This window comes from Hyperolius riggenbachi, chromosome 6 (genome assembly GCF_040937935.1).
Source record: "Hyperolius riggenbachi isolate aHypRig1 chromosome 6, aHypRig1.pri, whole genome shotgun sequence".
Lineage (NCBI taxonomy): Eukaryota > Metazoa > Chordata > Amphibia > Anura > Hyperoliidae > Hyperolius > Hyperolius riggenbachi.
The window spans coordinates 295,686,069-295,709,289 of NC_090651.1; the positions used below are offsets into that span (position 1 = coordinate 295,686,069).

The window sequence follows — 23,221 nt, forward strand, 5'->3', positions numbered from 1 at the left end:
ATTTGAGTTATCACGGTTTAGTGAATCAATCCCATGGTGTGATAAAAAGCAACAGTGTCTGCATTTTCCCCCTGCTGCGGAAAACTGCACAATGCTCCCAGTGTACTGCAATTATTGGGAAGCATTATGTGGGTTTTCGCAGGCATTTGCCACACCGCAAGTGTGACCCTAGCCTCAGAGATTTAGGTCCATATTGGCACAATAACACCACGCAGGTTCTGCAGATCTGCACATCAATGATGCGATTCTCCTATTCCACCACATCATGGGCGAAACACGGCTTCCTTATGTGTTTTTTTTTGAGGGGGGCCCTAACTGTGACATTACAGTTAGCTCCACCTACATCTTGTCATGGCCACACCCATTTTCTGACAGGCACTCCCTTTCCTCTTCTGGTAAATAATCGGCACTGGGCGTCAAATTTCCTAGGCACGGCCAATGTGACGAATACAAGCTTTATGTTATACTTTTAGTTCCCTCAAGATGTTTTTTCTCAAAAGTTCAACTTGCTGCTGTTGCACTTATATACTCTTAATATATTTTTCTGTGCTTAGTGCTTCTGTTCATTTTATTTCATTCTATGGAATCCTTTCTGACATGAATTCTCTCTGGTTATTCCTTTCATTACATTTTTTCCATGCATCTTCCCAAGTCACTTCATCTGTCACTGGAAAAGCTTGACTCCTCTCCACTCACAGCTGTGCTAAATCATTCTGCAATCCTCTAGCACTCTGCCTTTTACGACTTTCTCCTCGGTCTTTGGCTGCATCTCGCTCTGCTGTCCAGGGCACAATGCGGAGGGGATGGGTACAGTGATGTACAGAGGCCCCCCTGTCACAGGCAAGGAAATCTACTGTAACCCACCAGCTGCCGAGGTGTGATTGCAACTGCCTTTCCCTTTACAATAGTCTCTTTCCCCTATCTGCAGCCAGAGGAAGAGTCTTTTGGATATTACAGCCCTGAAGGAGTGAGTTTTACTAAGGTGTGAAGGTAGATCCTAGAATGGCAGGCAGTAGCAGCCAATCAGATGTTGGTTTTCACAGCTAACTCAGCTATTCTCCAACTGTGAGGTGTGCCACATAGGTTGGAGAGGAAAAGTGCACACGATTCTTAATAGCTAAAGGATGCTGACTCTCCAGTAATGGCTGCCAGAGAATACAAGTGCAGACATTCTTGGCCTTCATAGAGGCAGTTCAGTCTCTCTAGTGACTGACTGACTGTTCATTTCAGCAGCTCTGAAGGTTAAAAGCCCAACATATAGGAATGACTTGTGCAAGAATGGCCAGTGGTTAGAATCTACTGCCCGCAGCCTGGAAAAGAGGAACAGGTTAGTTGCGGCCAGTAAACTGGTCTCCGTTGGATGCCGCAGGCCAGGTCACCTCCTGGCGGGCCAGATGAAATGGCCAAGCGGGCTGGGTGTGGCTCGCGGGCCATAATTTGCCCACCCCTGGTATACACCCACAGTGGAATGCCACTTTCTCTTTCAACCCTTTCCATAATATAGTACATCAGTACATGCCATTCAGCAGAGCTCAGGCTCTGCGCCTGTACAGCGTGTGCTTCACAAACTGAAGGTAATATTCAGAAAAGACTAAGATGATATTTGCATACACTGATAATATTCAGAATTTGCTCAACTATTATGTCATGTTATTGCAGAACTCAACAGCATGCTAAAACGTTACGTGTACCTAAAGCGGGAATTTAAATTAAAATCAGATACTTACCTCAGTAGTGGGAAGCCTTCGGAAAGTCCAGAGGCTTCCCTGATCTTCCTGTGACTCACCTTTCCAGCGCTGGACCGTACGTGTGCATGCGCTAGTACAGTGCACACATGCCCAGTACTAAACTCATGCACAACTTTTTCCTCCATCCTCCTTCCTGGATAATTATTATTCTTGCATTGCTGTTATCTGTGTTTTCCATAATTTCACACATCAATTCCTTCATGTATCAGAATGGTAACTAAACCGAGATTTAAGTCAAATAAATGCCCAGCATTCAGGAATGATGTTGCCTCAGCTGGTGTGGGATTGCGTTATTCTCCTGGATGCAGAATACACAGAACACAAGAAGGTTTTCGCAATGTTACTTTGTGGAAATCTTTTCAGAGGGAGTCAAAGGCCGTCTCCAGTTGCTGCCCATTCCCCGGGATCCCGGCTGGCTGTATGAATGCCTGAGCCTGCGTTGCCTAGAGGCGGCTGTGTACAGTGGCGGGATTCACGCCATTGTCTGCTCTCACCAGCAAGCTAACAATGGCAGACACGGCTCTCTGAGTAAAAAAATAGAGGAAAAGAATCCCTCAGAAAAGCATGTCAAATCACTGACCTGGTCATGCTATCCAGGCTTACTATCATAACCCTGGACAACACAGGTGGCATATGAATACATATTCAGAGGATGCCTCCAATATCAAAATTATCGATAGTTCCAGAGATATAGGTTTCCAAAGTAATACGAAAATAATGATTTTTATTCATAAAATACAAAGTTCACCACTACATCCCAAACCTCCATATTGGTGCTATACTGTGATAGGTGGTCACTTGGTCATAGGGAAGCTAAGGAGTTCAAATTATTTTCTTTCACTTAAAGGGCAACTGACTTAAAGGGACACTGTAGGGGGGTCATGGGGAAAATGAGTTGAACTTACCCGGAGCTTCTAATGGTCCCCCGCAGACATCCCGTGCCCATGCAGCCACTCACCGATGCTCCGGCCCCGCCTCCGGTTCACTTCTGGAATTTCAGACTTTAAAGTCTGAAAACCATTGCGCCTGCGTTGCCATGTCCTAAATCCTGCTGATGTCACCAGGAGCGTACTACGCAGACACAGACCATACTGGGCCTGCACAGTATGCTTCTGGTGACATCAGCAGGATCGAGGACACGGCAACGCAGGCGCAGTGGTTTTCAGACTTTAAAGTCTGACATTCCAGAAGTGAACCGGAGGCGGGGCCGGAGCATCGGTGAGTGGCTGCGTGGGCACAGGATGTCTGCGGGGGACCATTAGAAGCCCCCGGTAAGTTCAACTCATTTTCCCCCGACCCCCCTACAGTGTCCCTTTAAGAGAAATATGGAGGCTGCCAGATTTATTTTCTGTTAAACAATACCAGTTGCCTGGCAGCCCTGCTGGTCTATTTGCTGACAGGAGTGTCTGAATCACACCAGAAACAAGCATGCACGTTACCTCAAGCACCAAACAACGCACGGTGCTTGGGGTAAATAGAAGTGGGGATAGTGGACACCCCTGTCTTCTACTTGAATGGACTTGAGATTGTCTGATTGACTGTAATCCTTGAACGTTGTATACATTTTGAAACCATTTTCAGAATCCAGCACCAAAGCCAAACCCCTCTAAAATCTGCAGATATGACCATTTGATAGAGCAGAACTACAGTTTAGTATAATATTCACTAAAACTTAATTCCCTGCCCTTTATCACCCGTACGGTAATCCTACATGCTTTTGTCCCAAAGTAATGTCATCTGTATAATTTCTGTGTAATGTTTCATTGCTGTCTATGTGCCCAATACATTCGCTATGAAATGTTTAGGTGGTGTCTACGTTCTTATTACATCCTGAGTTGAATGTTTTATTGGTGTGTATGTCTCTATAACATCCTCTGTGCAATGTTTATTGGTGTCCCTGGGTTATATATTTAATAAACTTCGGTAATCAGAATACCGTACGTAAAGATTTACTGCATGATGAGTAGAGCAGAATGCAATACATGTGCAATACATTATGCTCTACTCATCAGGAGGTAAAACCATACGCATGTTCTTCTGATTACAGCAGTTTTGTGACTATACCCCTATGTCCCCATTATATCCTCTATGGAATGTTTTTATTGGTGTCCATGTCACTGTTAGATCTTGTAAGGAATGTTTTATTGGTGTCTATGTACCCATTAGGAGGCTTTAACCTCACTTCCTTTCCCAAGGACATCCCTGCTGTGAGATTAATTTCTTGTTCTTCCTGTAGTGTAATAGAGCTGCTGTCAGAAACATTCACATAATCTGAAGTCCTAGCTGATTTTTTAAATACACAGTGACTGTATACAATTTTCATTTGATATCCGGCATAGTGGATAAAATAGCTACACAGACTAATGAACTAGTTCAATGTCTGTTAAAGAGAAATTGTAGGGAAAATAACATAATGAATAAAATGTCTTATAGTTTATTATTATTATTTAGTATTTATATAGCACTGACATCTCACGCAGCGCTGCACAGAGAATATAGTCTTGTCACTAACTGTCCCTCAGAGGGGCTCACAATCTAATCCCTACCATAGTTATATGTCTATGTGTGTATCATGTAGTGTATTTACTGTGGTCTAGGGACAATTTAGGGGGAAGGCAATTAACTTATCTGTATGTTTTTGGGACGTGGGAGGAAATCAGAGTGCCCAAAGGAAACCCAGGCTGACACAGGGATTACATACAAACTCCTTGCAGATGTTGACCTGGCTGGGATTTGAACCGGGGACCCAGCGCTGCAACACGAGAGTGCTAACCACTACGCCACCATGATGCTCATTTACAATATTAATTTAATTATTATTCAGTCAGTGTTTGCACATTGTAAAATATTTCCTCTCCCTGATTTACATTCTGAAATTTATCACTGGTGGTGACATCTTTAGTTCTGCCAGGTGATCTGTATAGAATCAGTGTTCTCCCCAGGCTCTTTTAGCCGGGTGCTCCACCCGGCTAGATTTGGTGACCACCCGGCTGTCATCGGCTCACCTCCTATGCTGTAAGCAGAGTTGCCCTGCATTTTCATCTCAACCCACCCGGCTACTTTTTCATGCCACCCGGCTACTATTTCATGCCACCCGTCTGGAAAAAAATTCTGGGAAGAACACTGAGAATGTTCATTACTGAGAGTTCTATGCACAGAGGGATATGTATTGCTTGGCAGTTGGAAAAAGCTGTTATTTCCCAGAGTGCAGTGAGGTTCACAGACAGCAAACTGTCAGGACCATGGTCATGGCCTCATGCTATGGAAAAGGTTTCACCACAATATCAGCCATACAGACCCTCCTGATAATTTATCTGAAAAAAAGGTAAAGATTTCGAGTGGAAAAGAAGGTATTAGCTACTGATTGGAATAAAGTTCAAGCCTTGGTTAAAGTTGCTTTTTATGCTGCCCATGTTTTATCTAACTTTTTTATTTGACTAGACAGGAACTTTTTCCCCTTCACATTGCACAGGGAAGAGAATGCATTCCTTTGTTTAACTACAATCTGAACAGCTACTGTACAGAATGAAGATTTCATATTCACCAACAACCCAGGGCTATGAAAGGCCTACTTTCCACTTCAGCCTGACACTTTAACTCTTTGCAGGAAACTGAGGAAGTTCTTTCCAAAGTTATTTAATCTTGTTCAGATGGACATCTGAAAACGAGAGAACGTCTATGTTGAGTACATATAAACTCATCAGTTGTTTAGTTGTGCTATGAGTTATTCCAATAGAATATCGGTAATATAATAACTCTACTATTCCACTATCACCTGGGTGCTGAAGAATTGATGCCTTGGAATTGTGGTGCTGGAGAGGACTTTTGAAAGTCCCTTGGACTGCAAGAAGATCCAGTCAGATCAGTCAATCCTTAAAGGGAAGATCCACAGAGTTTAAAAAAAAAAAATCGAATCCACTTACCTGGGGCTTCCTCCAGCCCGTGGCAGGCAGGACGTGCCCTCAGCGCCGCTCCGGAGGCTCCTGGTCTTTTCCGGTGGCTCACTCGACCTGGCCAGGCTGGCTTCCAGGTCGGGCTTCTCCTTGCGCTCCAACGTGCGTCTCACGCGGTCATGCTGATGTCATCGGACGTCCTACGGACTGTACTGCGTAGGCGCAGAACTACTGCGCCTGCGCAGTACAGCCTGGAGGATGTCCGATGACATCAGCGCGACCGCGTGAGACGCACGTTGGAGCGCACGAGAGCCCGACCTGGAAGCCAGCCTGGCCAGGTTGGGTGAGCCACCGGAGAAGACCGGGAGCCTCCGGATCGGCGTCGAGGGCACGTCCTGCCTATTTTTATTTCTCCGTGAACCTTCCCTTTAAAGAAATTAACCCTGACTGTTCATTGGAAGGAGCAATGCTGAAGTTGAAGCTGGAATACTTTCGATACATAAAGAGAAGGCGGGACTCATTGGAGAAGATCCTGATGCTGGGAAAGATCGACAGCAAAAGTAGGAGATGTCAGAGAATGAGATGGCTGTATAACATAATGAAGGCAACAAACATGAGCTTGACCAAGCTTTGAGAGGCAGTAGAGGATAGAGGGGCTTGGTGTGCTGTGGTCCATGGGGTCGCACTCGCAAAGTGTTGGGCATAACTAAATAATAGTGGCTGAAAAACAACTTTATCAACCACCCTAATGCCTAACTCTATCCCCTACCACTAGCCTTCAACCCAAAGCACACCTTTCTAAATGCCTACGACTAACCCCCATACTGCAGCGTATTCTTCCCCTGATGCCTTACACCAACTTCTTCACCCTCGTGATCACCCCCCTACCTTATGTCGTAATACTTCTCACTTACCGTACGATGAGAGCTCCACTCGTCCTGCCCTGAGCCCCTGCTGGTCCAATCACTTTAAAGGACATTATCCCCGCACTTTGATTGGCCCAATAGGGTGCCTGTCAAGTTTCCTGTCAAGTGACAAGCAGCCTATTGGGCCAATCAAAGTGCGGGGATAATGTCCTTTAAAGTGATTGGACCCGCAGGGGCTCATGCCAGGATGAGTGGAGCTCTCGTCATTGCCAATTAGCAGGCATAAGTTCGTAGTGCTCGTTATGCTACTCTGATAAGGCATGCCAATTCTGACAAGGCACAGCAACTCTGATAAGGCACGCCAACTCTGATATGACACTGTAACTCTGATAAGGCATGTTGACTCTGATAAGGCACTCTATTTGTTATAGTGAATTAACCCCAATGAGTTTTAAGTAGATTTTGTGTAGTTTTTGTGAAAACGTCTATAGATAATGAATGACATAATGACTGGAGCTAATTTGCTACAGATGTGACTCGCTTCTGATGACATCATGTCACAAGCCTGATGTGCCGGAACACGGTATACAGTAACACAAAGGTTCTGGAACTCCTTGTGCATCCAGTTGCCTAAATACAATGTATCCCATCATGATCCTAGATCAGACACTGTCAGTGCATCACTAACAAACCACATACTGTATTGATCAACAGCAGTGAGGGAATGGCAATGCCTGTGATCCACCGGTTAGTTGATTTTCTGATCTACTAGGTTCTCTGCTCCAACAGCAGCTAAAGGATAAGCGGACCTGAACTCACAACTTCCTCTGTGCTCTAAAAGATAACAAACAGCATAATAACCTCTAAAGAAAAACATTTTCTTTGTTACAGCTGATACAAATCCTTTAATAAATCTGCAGTGTGTCTTCTTCCTGCTTTCATGGAAGCAAGCATAGGGTTAACATCCTGTGTTTACAAATTAGCTGCTAAGAGATCCAATTACAGCTGTGATTAGTCACAGATGAGGGGGGTTAGAAAGGCTAAACTCTCTAAATACATACAGGGTGCATTTCTATATGTTCTCCTTCTGTCCTGTGCAAGAGTTTGGGTCTACTTTAAAGGATTGTTCACTAGAACCTTTAATAGTAGCCTATGATGGATGATGCAAATATTTTTTATTACCAATTTTGCTCTTAGAAGGAAATATAAAGAACAAGCAAAGTCCCAATTATTACATACACCTGAAGAAAACAGCATTCTTTGCATTCCGTGATCCTGATGCTATAATAACATTTTCCAATAACCTGTTTTTACTTGAAGTAACAAATTGCATCAATGGCGATTTCTTTTGCCCTTTTGCACCTAACTGGGTATTTGAAATGAAAAAAGGCAAAGTAAAATGTTATCTTGTTACACCCATCAGGATGCTTGTCTTTAGGCCCTGCCACTTGCTGCAGCACTGCACTAAAAGTTCTGTACGCAGGACTACTGCTATTTGGCTCCAAGAGACCAGAAGAAGTAGTTTACCATATTAGAAATTTACTACCGGTATATAAGAAATTGTCTTAGAAATGGCCCAGCATACCCTGGTACAATCTCTGCTGCAAAGGACCAACTCTGTCCTCTCATTAGAGGTACAGTACAGGCACGTGCACATTTCGGTGGACTAGAAGGTTAAAGGGATACTGTAGGGGGGTCGAGGAAAAATGATTTAAACTTACCAGGGGCTTCTAATGCCCCCCCTCCCGCAGACATCCTGTGCCCTCGAAGCCACTCACCGATGCTTCAGCCCCACCTCCAGTTCACTTCTAGAAAATAAAACCACTGCGCCTGCATTGCCGTGTCCTCGTTCCCACTGACGTCACCAGGAGTGTAAAGCACAAGCCCAGTATGGTCTGTGCCTGCGCAGTACGCTCCTGGTGACATCAGCAAGAGCGAGGACACAGCAGCGCAGGTGCAGTGGTTTTCAGACTTTAAAGTCTGAAATTCCAGAAGTGAACCGGAGGCGGGGCCAGAGCATCGGTGCGTGGTTGCAAGGGCGCAGGATGTCTGTGGAGGATCATTAGAAGCCCCGGGTAAGTTCAACTCATTTTCCCCCGACCCCCCCTACAGTATTCCTTTAAGTATGTCTTAGGGCTGCATAGCCAAGTTGGACAAACTGCTGGTACAGTATCCTGGGCTCACTGAATAGAGGCAGCCAATCGCTTCCTGTGAGTGGCTCTGATAACTCTGCAGGCGGGACTTGCAGCATGTGTCCTGCAAAACTTTGTGCTCACACTTGAGCCAATCACAAAGCCTCTCTTCAAAATGCAGCCAATCATGATAAGCCACTTACATCTGTAATGCAAGCGGCTCCGCAGGCGGGACTTAGCACTACCTTCACCACTCTCCTTAGTCCTGCAGCAAGTCGGCCCACTCTGATCTGCACTAAAAGTGAAAGTAGCCTGTACTGCAGTCCACACCACACGCTACCAGGAGTGTCACCGCTAACAAGGTAAGAGATACCCTGGAGTGCATACCATGGGAGGACTGTGATAATACTTTTATCAATGATTGCAAAGTGGAAGTGGTAATGCTGCATCCTCTTTTGTTTACATTCACAGTATACCTTCTTTTCCCCAGGCTGCTTATTTGTACAGTACTGTATATCCAGCGCTGGTGCCATTCTACTTCTCTTACAAATGTTATCAGGCATCAACTCACTTTCAACCAGCCTGATGAGAGCCCGACCATGGGTTTCACACACTGATATATGACTCATGCACCGCCCACTTTTCAGCATCATGTAGGGGCCAAAACACATTTACTATAACAGAAGTTTTATTATATCCGAGTTTACTATACCAGGTGTTGCTCCCATAGATTTATAATGGAGAATGGATGACACCTGGAGAAGTAGTTTACTATACCCGAATGTTTATTATACCGAGATTATACTGTACTAGAAACTTCTCAAACACATCACAAACCCAACAGAAATGCAAGACATGCTCTGGACAAATTACTTTCACCCAGCCAGCCATCCAGTGAGCTTAAAGCAATCAGTGACTGACTGGACAAAGGTTGGTCTTCACCAAGGTGTAATACTCCTCTACAGTCCTCAAGTATTAATAGCTAAACCATGGAGGTAAGACTTTAGGAAGAAAGACCAATAACTTACCACAAACTATGAGTGATTTAACCTCAATAAAGTGGAAAATCAGGTTTTATGAATCACAGATGAAAAAACTGGAACAAGCATATTTAAGAAAGGCCAGATACTGCACAAGACAAAGCCTTCTCCAAACCAACAATGTACAGGAGAAAGGGGAAATACAATACAAGCTATGCCAAGGTGGAAAATACTTGGAATTGCATAGATACGTATTCAGTTCCAGGGATGCCTAGTCTGGAAATTACCGTAAACCAATCACAGCAAAAGAAGGCAGCGAGAAAAGCAACACAAGCCAAACACAACTCTGAATGCATTTTAAATGAAAGTTAACACTGCTTCATAGGATTTCTGCCAGAACTAAAACTCTGTATTTAACATGCTTCACAAATGCCACTCAAACTCAGCAATACGTCCATCATCTCAGGGCTGCGGTAGAGAGTGATGGGAGCTATATAGGGGTTAATGGAAGCCTACATCACTTTAGATTTTAGACTTCAGTTCTGTCACACAGACCAAACCACAAAGCAAGGAGGAGGAACAAGAGGATGTCATGTGACTGCTTAGTCTTCAGTGAAATAAAGATACAGTACTGAGGAGCTGTTCTCTGTCCGGTTGGCAATGAGCAGAGAATGGGCAAAAAATGTCTGTTCTCCACTCTAGTGGGAACAGAGCTTCTTTTCCCTTTTGAGTGGAGAATGGAAATTTTTTTGTCCATTCTCCACTCATTGCAAACTGGACAGTGAACGGCTATACATAGGAGCCGTTCACACTTGTCACGGATCTGTTGCAGTAAGCGGACTGGCGACCGCACTTCTGTGTAGTCCGCGATAATCCTAGACAGGCGGATGGATACGTCTGCATCTGCCCCGGACGGCCACTTGTGAAATATACTGTTTTTGCGGCTTTTTTTGCAGCAGGTGTCAGTTAAGATTAGGCATGTAGGGGTGGGGTGATTAGGGTTATGCATGGGGGAAGATAAGGTTAGCTGGGGGGGAGGTTAAGCGTGGGTAGGTGGACGGCTAATGTTAGCCGTGGTTAGGAGGTTTAGGGTAGCCTTGGGGGGGGGGGGGTGGTAGGGAGTAAAATTAAGCTTCGGGGGGGTAAAGGTTAGGTTTGTTAGAGGGAGGGTTCTGTGTGAGAATAAGTTTAGGTTTTGTTGTAGTAAAATATCGGTAAATTTTACTGATATTTTACTAACGAAAAATCCGACTCTAGAAAAGAATAGCGGTAAAATACTATTGGCTATTCCCAGGCGCCCACATTTCCCAGCGCCTCTATTTTATGCATGTGTATAGTGCTAGCTTTCTGGTCAGCTTCAGTTTTGTATAATAAAAGACTTGTGGACATTCTAACATCTTCAGGTGGAGAAATCTGTAATTGTTGCCGATGCCATTCCTGCTGTCACCACACGAGGCAGAAGTGTAACCAAGGGCAACACCAGCTGCAGGCACACAAAATAAGACAGCTCTATGGTAGTGGACCTGAACTCTTGCACTGGACAGAAAAAACACATAGAGAAATGCATCCTGTATGTACTTAGAGAGTTTAGCCTGTCTAATTCCCCCTCATCTGACTAATCACAAGTTGTAATTTGATCTCTCCCCTGCGTCACCTGACTGCCACGGCAGATAAGCTTATTTGAAAGCACAGGATGTGAAAAATATGTCTGCTTCCATGAATCTGGATGTAGACACACTGCAGATGTATTTTAGGATTTGTATCAGCTGTAACAAAGAAATGTTTTTCTTTAAAGGTTATTATGCTTTTGCATATCTTATAGAGCAGAAAGGAATTTTTGAGTTCAGGCCCGCTTTAATAAGATACTGATGGAGGAAGAGCAGAGTTAAAAAGAGGAGTTAATTAAAAGCTAGAGATGGGGTGTGTGCTGTGCTGCTGTCAGTTCTAGTCGGTAGTCTGTTTACCACCACTTCTCTAAAGGGCAACCAACCTTGTGCATTACTGGATGTGCTTTAGAGAGGTTTAAGTCATTCCGCAACCTAATAACGTTTTCTGCATCATGGAATTTGTAATTATAAGATGAAGCTGGTAGACTTTCTTCTTTCCTTACACTTTTACTCTTTCCGCAGTACCCACATTGATACATTAAAGCAGAGGTGTCAAACTCAACTGCATAAGAGGTCAAAGTCACTGGCCAAATTGTTTAAGATTTAACATTTATTAAACAATCTCAAATGAAGTGACGGAACTATAGTGCCTGTGACTGGCCTGCTCCTCCCCTTCTGCAGAGTAGCACAGTAGAACAGTTCAATATATACCTGTTTCCAGGCCCAGATTTACATCACAGGAGCCTATAGGCACAGATGTCCTGGTGCTTTAGACGTCACCCTCCATGACCTACAAATCCCCACCAAACCACACCGCAAATCTGCTGGTCACTTCACCCTTACTTCCCTTGCCGGTCATAGGTAGTAGCTACAGGTGTCCCTTAGTATTAGGTAGCCAAAGGTTCCCCCCAGTACTAAGTAGCTAGTGGTGCCCCCAACTGAAGGGAGATCTCATCAGTGGAATGCCAAAAGCTGGGGGAGTAACCTCTCATTTATGCTCTGCTTGGGACTCTGCATAGGGAAGGAGGGATGGAGGCACTCAGGGAGGAGGGTAGTGAGCCGCCTTTCCCACCATCAGGCACCTGTAAGCACGTGCCTACAGTACCTTATGGTAAATCTGGCCCTGGCTGTCAGTACAGCTTCAGGTCTCCTCTGATCTTCCTGACAGCCACATGCTCTATGCAGCATACCTCTGGTTCCTGGCGCATGTCACATGATCGCGAGAAGGAAGTATGGAAGCACAGAGCATGTGACTGCCAAGAAGAACAGAGGAGACACCATATCGCTACAGCAGGCAAACAACACCCTTCTCCTCTGCACTGCTCTGCTATGGGGGAAGATGGTGCCGGGGGGGGAGGGGGGAGGAAGAGGGAAGGGATGTCTAGGTGTGTGTGTGGGGGGGGGGGGGGAAGGATTAGATCCAAGGAGGGGGTACCATGCTTATTTAATTTGGTTGGTGGGTGTCTCCTGGATTATTGGAATATTGCCGCACCCCAGCTCAAACTGACAATGTTTCGGTCAGAAACAGTGTCATCTATGCCCACCTCTGGACAGGAAGGCAGTGTGCCGCCTTTCTTTTGCTGCTTACAATGATGGTCATTGGAAGCTCTTGAGGGCCACATTCAGCCTGTGGGCCTTATGTTTGACACCTGTGCTCTAAAGGCTTCCAATTAGTCTACACCTCAAAATATCCTGCACTGCAATGCTGCTATGGAGTATAAAGGCAGCTCCCTCTCCCTCACCAACTACAGTCCTGAGAACCTGCAGCAGCTGAAAATACAGTGCCTCAGCAATCAATCTCACCATACATTCATGCCTAAAAGACAAAATGCCAAGCATGGCCGAGACACTCCAAAGCTGGCTACACACACTGGATTACAGTCCTTAAAAAACAGCAAATTCAGCCTGTTACACATTTAATCATTAGTCTTCTACTATAAAGTTGCTGGGTCTTTTCCTTCCGAATCTCTCCCTGAGCCCCGTGCCATAATGATTTCTCTGCCCGAGATAGAGCATCGTGGTCCTTTGCTGCAAGTGAGTGAAGTTGCGCACCGGAAGCCGGTGGACACGCGGCGCAGGGAGAGATTTGGAAGGACAAGATCTGGCAGGTTGTTACAGGGGCGTTTCTAGGGTCCTTGCCTTGGAGATCGGGGGCACCTGTGGGCACCAGGTGGGGAGGTATATGCGGCACGCGCAGCACGGCAAAAATGGGCGTGACCATGAGGTGAGTGGGCGTGGCCATGGGTGGGGCCAAATGTACATGAACTTAGCAGCGGTGTAAGCTACAGATAACGGGCCTGCCCATCGAAATATTGGATGGAGCCCCCTGTCCTTTATTTAGATAATTTACAATCAGTATAGGCATAGATCAAAGATGTATACGCACATACAATTTTAATTGGTCAATCACTGACCCCCAATTTTACCACCCCCGTGCAGTAAGTGGGCCAACAGACAATGAATTTTATGAACAGAGCTAAAATTGGCTAATCAAAATTGTATGTGTGTACCAGGCTTTACAGCTAATACTATAGATACTGAAAGTAGCAGGGATCAGCATACAATATAGCTGGTTTACAATCAGTAAAGGCACAGAGTAACACCTTACACTGTACACACTGGAGGTAAATCAGCACACAGTGCAGGCACTAGAGAACAGCGTATACTGTACATACTGTAGGCAGCAGAATTCAGCACACTGCAGCTAGCGTGCCAAAAATATGAGGATCACATTGTGCGGCGTGCTTATCGCGCCGCACCGAAAAATGGGTGGGCCATGGACCAGAATATAGGTGTGGTAACGGGTGGAGACAAATTTACATGAACCTAGCAATGGTGGGACATTAGGTTATGACAGTGGTGGCGAACCTTTTGGAGGCCGAGTGCCCAAACTGCAACCCAAAAGTCACTTATCTATCGCAAAGTGGCAACAGCAATTTAAACTAAATACTGTACAAACGTTTTAACTCATACATGAACATTATGGAAAATCCAAGTTGAAAATAAACTGTAAAGATAAACAATTTCATCCATCCTACTCCTGAAAAATGTATTCAATTTTTTAGAACCTCCCAGTTTTATTTTCTGTTTTAAAAAACTAAAAAAGTAGGTTTAATGCTATTGTCTCATATGATAAGGATTCAGCTTTTCCCGTAGTCTCGCAGTTAGCAATCATGTGACCCCCAACAAGACAAATTCAGCAATCATGAGGCCCCCAACAAATCATGAGGCCCCCAACAAGACAAATTCAGCAATCATGAGTCCTCCAACAAATCATGAGGCCCCCAACAAGACAAATTCAGCAATCTTGAGGCCCCCAACAAATCATAAGGCTCCCAACAAGACAAATTCAGCAGTCATGAGGCACATAAATAGACAGCATTTCACATAAATAGGCAGAATGCCCCCTTAATATGGTAGCCCCCCCAAGTTAGGTAGTGAGTGACAGAGACCCCCAGGTTAGCTAGTGAGTGACAGGCGCCTCCAGTTAGGTAGTGAGTGACAGGGACCCCGATAGTGAGTGAAGGGACCCCGATAGTGAGTGACAGGGAGCCCCTTTAGGTAGTGAGTGAGTGCCAGGGAGCCCCTTTAGGTAGTGAGTGAGTGCCAGGGAGCCCCTTTAGGCAGTGAGTGAGTGCCAGGGAGCCCCTTCAGGCAGTGAGTGAGTTCCAGGGAGCCCCTTCAGGCAGTGAGTGAGTGCCAGGGAGCCCCTTCAGACAGTGAGTGAGTGACAGGGAGGCCCTTTAGGCAGTGAGTGAGTGACAGGGAGCCCCTTTAGGCAGTGAGTGAGTGCCAGGGAGCCCCTTTAGGTAGTGAGTAAGTGCCAGGGAGCCCCTTTAGGTAGTGAGTGAGTGACAGGGAGCCCCTTTAGGTAGCGAGTGAGTGCCAGGGTGCCCCTTTAGGCAGTGAGTGAGTGCCAGGGAGCCCCTTTAGGTAGTGAGTGAGTGACAGGGAGGCCCTTTAGGCAGTGAGTGAGTGACAGGGAGGCCCTTTAGGTAGTGAGTGAGTGACAGGGAGCCCCTGTAGGCAGTGAGTGAGTGCCAGGGAGCCCCTTTAGGCAGTGAGTGAGTGCCAGGAAGCCCCTTTAGGCAGTGAGTGAGTGACAGGGAGGCCCTTTAGGTAGTGAGTGAGTGACAGGGAGGCCCTTTAGGCAGTGAGTGAGTGACAGGGAGCCCCTTTAGGCAGTGAGTGAGTGCCAGGGAGCCCCTTTAGGCAGTGAGTGAGTGCCAGGGAGCCCCTTTAGGCAGTGAGTGAGTGACAGGGAGCCCCTTTAGGTAGTGAGTGAGTGCCAGGGAGCCCCTTTAGGCAGTGAGTGAGTGACAGGGAGCCCCTTTAGGTAGTGAGTGAGTGCCTGGGAGCCCCTTTAGGCAGTAAGTGAGTGACAGGGAGGCCCTTTATGTAGTGAGTGAGTGCCAGGGAGCCCCTTTAGGCAGTGAGTGAGTGCCAGGGAGCCCCTTTAGGTAGTGAGTGAGTGACAGGGCGGCCCTTTAGGCAGTGAGTGAGTGCCAGGGAGCCCCTTTAGGCAGTGAGTGAGTGCCAGGGAGCCCCTTTAGGTAGTGAGTGAGTGCCAGAGAGCCCCTTTAGGCAGTGAGTGAGTGACAGGGAGCCCCTTTAGGCAGTGAGTGAGTGACAGGGAGCCCCTTTAGGTAGTGAGTGAGTGCCAGGAAGCCCCTTTAGGAAGTGAGTGAGTGACAGGGAGCCCATTAGGTAGTGAGTGAGTGACAGGGTGCCGCCGCCGCTCCCCCCCCCTTGCCTCGCAGTCAGCAGACCTCAGGATCAGCGGCGACCCGACCAGTAGTACGAGCGGGCGCCAGACGCACCCGCTCTATATGCGGAAGTGATGTCACTTCCGCATATCAGTGCGGGCGCTGGGTCCTAGCACCCGCCCGATTGGTCGCCGCCTGATCGAGGTCTGAGTGATGCGGCGGCGGCTGGAGGGAGCCGCTGACAGAGGGGGTGATCGGCGGCCAGGCGGAGATCTGTGGCACCCCAGGACAGATTGGGGGCACGTGCCCCCCAAAATAGGGCTAGCGACGCCCCTGGGTTGTTATAACTTTATAGTAGAGACGAAAGCTACATACCCATGTCGCGATTTTTCAAGTGATTTTTCTTGCACCCAGGAATTTTTTGGGCGATGAGCGATTGTTGCCACAATCTCACGATGTGGGTGCGAGTGATGTTTTGCAATGTTTGGTAATTACAACCATCACGGCAGATTGCATCTTTAAGATCCCTGACGACTTCTGCACAAAGTGCTGCGATCGTTTGAACTCTCGTGTGAGCCTGTCGTGTGCCTTTACGTGTTCCCAAGGTTACGAACATGGATCAGGGAACACTCGTTCAACGTGTCGTGTTGCTGAGTATTCCCCCGATCCATCTTCAAATGAGTATGGGCCTTAACGATTAAGCCTGGTACATACATCTAATTTGATTGCCCAATGATTGGCCAATTTTATCACTTCCATATGGTATGAGGGCCAACACTATGAATACTATGAACAGATTGGGTAGGCAAGCTCTCATACTACACACAAGTGGTAAAATTAGCCATTATGTTGGTCGATAATCTAGTGTGTGTACAGGGGCCCCCGATGTTGCCTAAAGATCAGGCATATGGAATCATTAGCGACACGGATGCAGAACTGACCCTCGGGCCCATTGCTCTCCTTCTCACCTACCAGAAACCATTTCATCATATGCTGCTCATCTCCTACCCCCATTGCAAAACATGCGTCGCTAGCATGCCCTGTAGGGACAGCACTGGCATCTGTGCACGAGGCTGAACAACAAGCCTGTTTGAGTGTGAGGTAAGAGTAATCACACTATCATTCAGCACACAGTGGGGGAAATTTATCAAGTTTGTCACACAGCAGCAAGAGACAAATTTAAAGAGACCATACACAGGATCAATTTTTTAAGTGGTTTCGATTTTTTGGGATAAAATCTGCTTGTGATCTATTGAACATAACTCTGCCAACCAACAAACTTCTGAACGTCCTGAACAGTTCAACAATTGAAATGGTTATAGGGTGCTGTAGTTAGACTTGTGCTTTGTTGGTGAGGGGGGTGTGGGGCAGTGTCAGATCAAGGCAAGGCATTCCAATGCTTTAAGCGGATCTGAGATCAAAAACGAAATATAAAAAGTAACTTGTCTATATATCTTATCTAGTTTAGATAGTATCTTATTAAGTATAGATAGTTTACACAGCAAATCTAGCTGCAAACAGCTTCAACAGTGTATGATTATTTATTCCTGTGATACAATGAGAGCGGCCATGTTCTGTTTGTCACATCACACACAGGCAAGCTGATCTGCATCTCCAGCCCTCAGCCTGTGAAAACTTCACTCCCCTCTCCTTCTTCCTCCTCCCCTCTGCCTCTGAAATCTCTAGCTAGTAACCGCCTCCTCCTGCCCAGACTGAGCTCCCATAATTCCTTGCAACTAAGGCTCAGAGTGCCAAGACTCTCTGGAGAAGCTGTGGGCGAGGCTTGTTTAGTTTATAGGGAATTCGACGATTAAAACAAAAAAAAAAGTATTTGGCTTGAGGAATGCCCTATGAACTATATGAAAGGAACACAATTATGCAATGAGTAAAAGTTTATCTCGGATCCACTTTAACCCTTTCGGGACCGGCTGCCTAACCTCCCTTAAGGACCAGGCGTTTTTGCTGAAGGGGGGGGCATATGGGGGGTTTAGGGCAGCCGGATCCCTGCAGGGTCTTGCTGGGCTGTGTCCCCCTGTGTGGCCAGGTGTCCCCCGTTCAGCAGCTGCTTTCACTCACCTTCCAGGCTCCAGCGACAAGCCGCAGCAGACTCCTCTGCTCCGGCCGGCATCTCTGCTCCTACTGCCGACATCATCAAGCCGGGACCCGGTGCTGACGTCAGAAGGAGCAGAGATGCCGGCCAGAGCAGTGGGGAGTGCCGATCGTCGCAGGAACGGCAGGGAGGTGAGTGGATGCTCTTCTTTCCCCCCTACCCTCGCAGCTGTCAAAGTCATACGTGATGGCTGCTGATGACTGAGGGGAGATGTCAGCTGTCATATGACAGCTTAATTTCCCCTTTCCGGTGCGATCGTGTCGGGACGATTCGTTAGCGCGGAAGTTGAATCAATGTCCAGTCAGGGCGGCAGCACCACCTGCTGGACGTAGATTCAACCTACGTCGGTCCCCAAAAGGTTAAAACGTTACTAAGTTGGCAGTTACAGATTACAGAGCAATCACAGAGGTGCCTGGCTCTTCTACTGACCACATATGCTATTGCTCCGTTGTTATTGCCTGATGAAGCGGGATCAAACCTGCGAAACGCGTTGCATATTTGGAGTTCATAAATAAAATATATTGACTGTGTTTACTACAGTCGTTGTGTGTCTACTTGGAGGAGGTAAGTCCACCACTACCTCCTCTATTTACCAAGAATTTGGTTTTTAAGCTCATTTAGCTTCCTTTTATCCTTTTGGCGCCTCTGTTCTCCTGCATAATATTGAGTCCACCCTGGGTGGCGGGTTGAACCCCTTTTACTCATCTACAGAGAGTGACTTCTTATTCCTGAGTGGGGTCAGGAAAATCTCCCCACCTGCCTTTACAGTGGTTGCCTAATGGTAACCCTGGTTTGTGAGTATTAATATTTACTCTATCTAGTAACCATTTACCAGTACATATTACACTATTGGGGCTCTTGGTGTTCCTTGTTTTTAGATTACAGAGCAAGTTCATGGTAAACCAGCACTCCTAGGAGTGTGTAAGGGGCTACAAACCGCTACATCTAGACTCAATCAGATTTCTTCTAATGATAGAATCATGACCAATTGAATGCTTCCCAAATCAGCTTGGTACTGACCCATGTATTTTTTACACTCACACTGGAGCCTGATTTATAAATTTCTCCCTCTGCTGGTCAGTAATAGAACTGCATCAATATAAAACCTTCCCCAGACCACTTCTCATAGATGCGCCTGTAACTATTGCTCATTTGACCTAAATATTTTCATGGTTGTCCCAATGGGCTGTCTAAGACTAGTGCTACTGTGTAGGAATTAAAAACCAGAGAGGGCATGTTGTCAACCCTTTAATAAATTAGAAACAGCTTGAATTGTGATAAATACTGTCCTGAAATCGTACTTGAAAAATCCCGCCCATTGCTTGTGATCACGTGTGTGACATTATTGCAAAACTTGCAGCTTTTGGCCATCACAACATGTGGTTCTGCTTCTATGCAAACTTCCCATAAGAAGGATCAGATTGGCTTGTGCAGTCTGTTGATAGCACAAATGCAGTTATTTACAGCAACCAATAAGAACTCATCGTTTATTTTCTGCCTGTTCTGGTAACCAGGCAACAAGCCACACAATAACGATGGGTATACATTACTCAATTTTCCTGTACAATCTACCATTCTATTCAATCATTCAGATTGGGGAAGAATCGATTATGTTCCATTCTGCTCGATCAATGAAAATTGGCCGATATCTGGTTGAATTGACCAATTTACTAGATCGGACAGGATGGAACATGTTGGTTGAACATAAAGGTATCGGTTACTGTTCACATGATTTTGATCGACACAGAATCGATTTTTGGATTCAGAGCATGAAGGCACAACATTTAGATGTGTTAGTGAAGGCGAATCGCCAGGATCTCGTTTGCAGTGTGTGAGCCACTAGTCGAATGGTCAACTGCACTGTATTTAATCGCCCAATAAAGTCAATCGTTTAATAGCTGGCCAGTCATGGGGGCTACTGCGCATGGCGGCCCCGAGCCACATTCACCCTGATCACGCTCTTGTTACTGGGAGGGTTCTGTGCATGCTCAGTAACGGTTTTCCCATACTGCACATGAGCAGAATGTTGCCATGCATGGGGACGCGACACGGAGGCGCGTGACCAGACAGCTCTCAGGGGGTCGCCGCTGCTGGCCGGAGGGTCCTAACTCATAAATTATCTCTTTCTAAAGTTCAGGTGAAAAATATGTAAGCTGAATAAGTCAAGAGAAAAGTTAGGTCAATCAATCCAATCATAGTTTCAGTGCTCTGAAAGTCATAACTTAGTTTGTTCTACCCCTGGCATCCATAAGCCCGTGTGTTACTTCTGTAACCACCAGAGCCAAACTAGATACAGATACTGCAGACACAGAGTACGTCCCAGGAGCAGCAGATACATGTATAGGTTGAATACACGCCATGAAAGTTACAGAAAAATGAAGCCAGCAGACTTACCAGAGCTGAGTTTCCCCGCAGTCCTTCTCACCGTCTATGCCTTGCAGATGATGACTCGGAGTCGGAGATCCCTGCCAGCTAGCTGGGAATAGAGATGGCCAAGAGAGGAGGAGGCTTAGGCAGGAGTAGGAGGGGTAACATTAGACAGTGTCAGATGGGGAAAGCACATTGAGAAGAGTATAAGCCAGCTCTGGATATGCCTGCTCTGATTCTTCATGCTGAAGCCCCACTGCCTGAGATGGGGGGAGAGAGGGCACTCAGTGTTATGTTACAGCTTCGTGTTAATGAATAATGCTTTCATGTTCATTCCTCTGCGAGTAAAGCCCTCTGTTCTACCGCTATAGTCATACATCATCACATTACTGATTCTTTACAACCATTCAGTAGCCCAAGTCTCCAAACTTCCACAGCACACAAACTGCACCCAGCAATAACCAGCGGCAGTAAGCCGTGATAAGTTCAAGTGTTAGATTCCATTCACACTGGAAATCGATAAACCCAATCGAAAACGCTGAGCAATTTTCTGCAGTTTTCCAGCGTTTTTTCCTAGAGATTTTCCAGTGATTTTTCACTGTACAGAAAGTGTTTTTTCAGCGATTAGCGTTTTGCGATTTCTAGTTCAATAAGCTGTGTCTAAAGGTGGGTACACACGCACTACCAAACGCAACGACGGGTCCACTGGGCGGTCTTTAGCCGACAGTATGCGCGTGTGTATGTGCTGTCGGCGCCTTATCAGTCCGCTGACAGCGCGTACACACGTGCATACTGTCGGCTAAAGACCGCCCAGCGAGAGGGTCCGGCGGATCTGTCGTTGCATTTGGTAGTGCGTGTGTACGCACCTTAAATCTTCCATAAACAGGAAATGACATCTGCACTGGAAAAAGAGGTGTTTTAAGGGTAAACTGCAAGGTTTGATGGGTAAAATCGCAGGAAAATCGCTAGAAAAACTCTGTTGATTGTGAACAGGCCAGCGCTTCCAGAGCGATTTACCAGCGCTCCTATTACTTAACATTGAAACGCTAATCGCTCAGAATCGCTCAGAAAATGCTGCAGGCAATTGCGTTTCAGCAAATCCCAAATCGCTTAGATGAGAACACTTACATATATATTTTTCATTGTACAAGCGTTTTTCAAAACGCTAGCAATTTTCAGCGATGCTGAAATCGCTTGTAAAGCGCAAAGGTGTGAATGGGCCCTTGATTTGTAAAGCACCAACATATTCTGTGACGCTGTACAAAGTAAGAAACAAACATGGGGTAGATAATAATACAGACAATAGTGTACACCGTCCAATAGACACTGGTACAAAATACAGATTTGGTAATAACAGTGACAAATGTAACATGAGGAATAAAATGTGTAACAAATTGCAAGATACAAAATGAATAACAAAGTATCAATGTACTTAAAGGAAATCTGAAGTCATAAAAAAGCAGTGATGGTTTTTGGAGTCTCATGTCCAAGCTGAGGCCCTTTTCCACTGGCCGCAGATCACTAGAGCGATTACAAATGCAGCACGATTGTGCTTGCGATCGCGCTTGCTAGTGGAAAAGGGCCCTAAAGGTTCTTGGACATGAGACTGTGCTTCTCAGACTACAGCCTAGCTAGTAGCTCTGACTGGCTCTTATCACAGTAAAGCTCCAATAATGTTAACATTGCTAAAGTTATTATTGAACAATAAGGAAATCATGCACACTTGGGGGCATTTTACTTTAAAGTGGACCTGAACTCTTGCACCTGACAGAAGGAAAACAGAGAGAAATGCCTCCTGTATGTATTTAGAGAATTTAGCCTGTCTAATTCCCCTCTCATTTGTGACTAATCACAAGTGTAATTTGATCTCTCAACTGTGTCAGCTGGCTGCCACGGCAGAGAGCTAATTGGTAAACACAGGATGTTAACAATATGTCTGCTTCCATGAAATCAGAAAGTAGACACACTACAGATTTATTGCAGACTGTAACAAATGTTTTTATCTTTAAAGGTTATTATGCTTTTGCTTATCTTTTAGAACAGGCATGGGCAAACTCGGCCCTCCAGCTGTTACGGAACTACAAGTCCCACAATGCATTTGCCTTTATGAGTCATGACTGTGGCTGTCAGACTCCTGCAATGCATTGTGGGACTTGTAGTTCCTTAACAGCTGGAGGGCGAAGTTTGCCCGTGCCTGTTTTAGAGCAAAGAGAAAGTTCAGAGTTCAGTTCCACTTTAAGGCTCTTTTCCACTATGAAATGCGACCACAATCACAATCGCACTGCGATGCAATCACATTTCAACCCAATTTCCACGCATGCGATTGCAATTGAGCTGCTACACGCAACATAGAGAGCTCAATCGCATCCAATACACGGCAGGGCAACGATTGCACTTGGGACAAAATCGCAACGCATTCGGATCGCACTAATGGAAATTGCCACTGCTGGTTCCATTCGTTTTACTTTGCCCTGCATTTTGTAATCTGTTAGGGATCAGAATCAGATCGCAAAACGCAGACTAGAGGAAAGGGGCCCTAAAGGGACTGAAGAGTTTATCAACTTGCAATTATCTGTGACAGTCTGGTGGTCTGACACTTTAAATGCAAAGATGTTTACATGAAAATAGGGACAGCCAAAATAATTTGGCGCATCTTTTAGTTTTACACGGAGCTGCTGACTTTAATTTGTCTTCATTAGAGACTTTAGTCTTGCAAATTACAGGCACTCCCTTTGACGTGTACATGCAGTGCTCTATGAATAGTTGGCAATCACAGCTTCAGAACTCACGACCAAAAATGAGAATTTGACCA

General features: G+C 45.9%; 1 protein-coding gene across 3 annotated transcripts in view; it reads right to left on the bottom strand.

Moving 5' to 3' along the window:
- The window catches only part of LOC137521621 (protein kinase C and casein kinase substrate in neurons protein 1-like), a 156,325-nt gene that overhangs the window by 80,176 nt on the left and 52,928 nt on the right, over positions 1–23,221 (bottom strand). The window contains exon 1 of one of the 3 annotated variants that reach the window (XM_068241116.1): positions 20,437–20,518. The exons of 1 other annotated variant lie outside the window; for it this stretch is intronic. The gene's annotated coding sequence lies outside the window, so the exon portion shown is untranslated. Of the gene's footprint in view, positions 1–20,436; positions 20,519–23,221 lie in introns of those variants that run through there. One more of the 3 variants, XM_068241115.1, reaches the window with a different exon arrangement.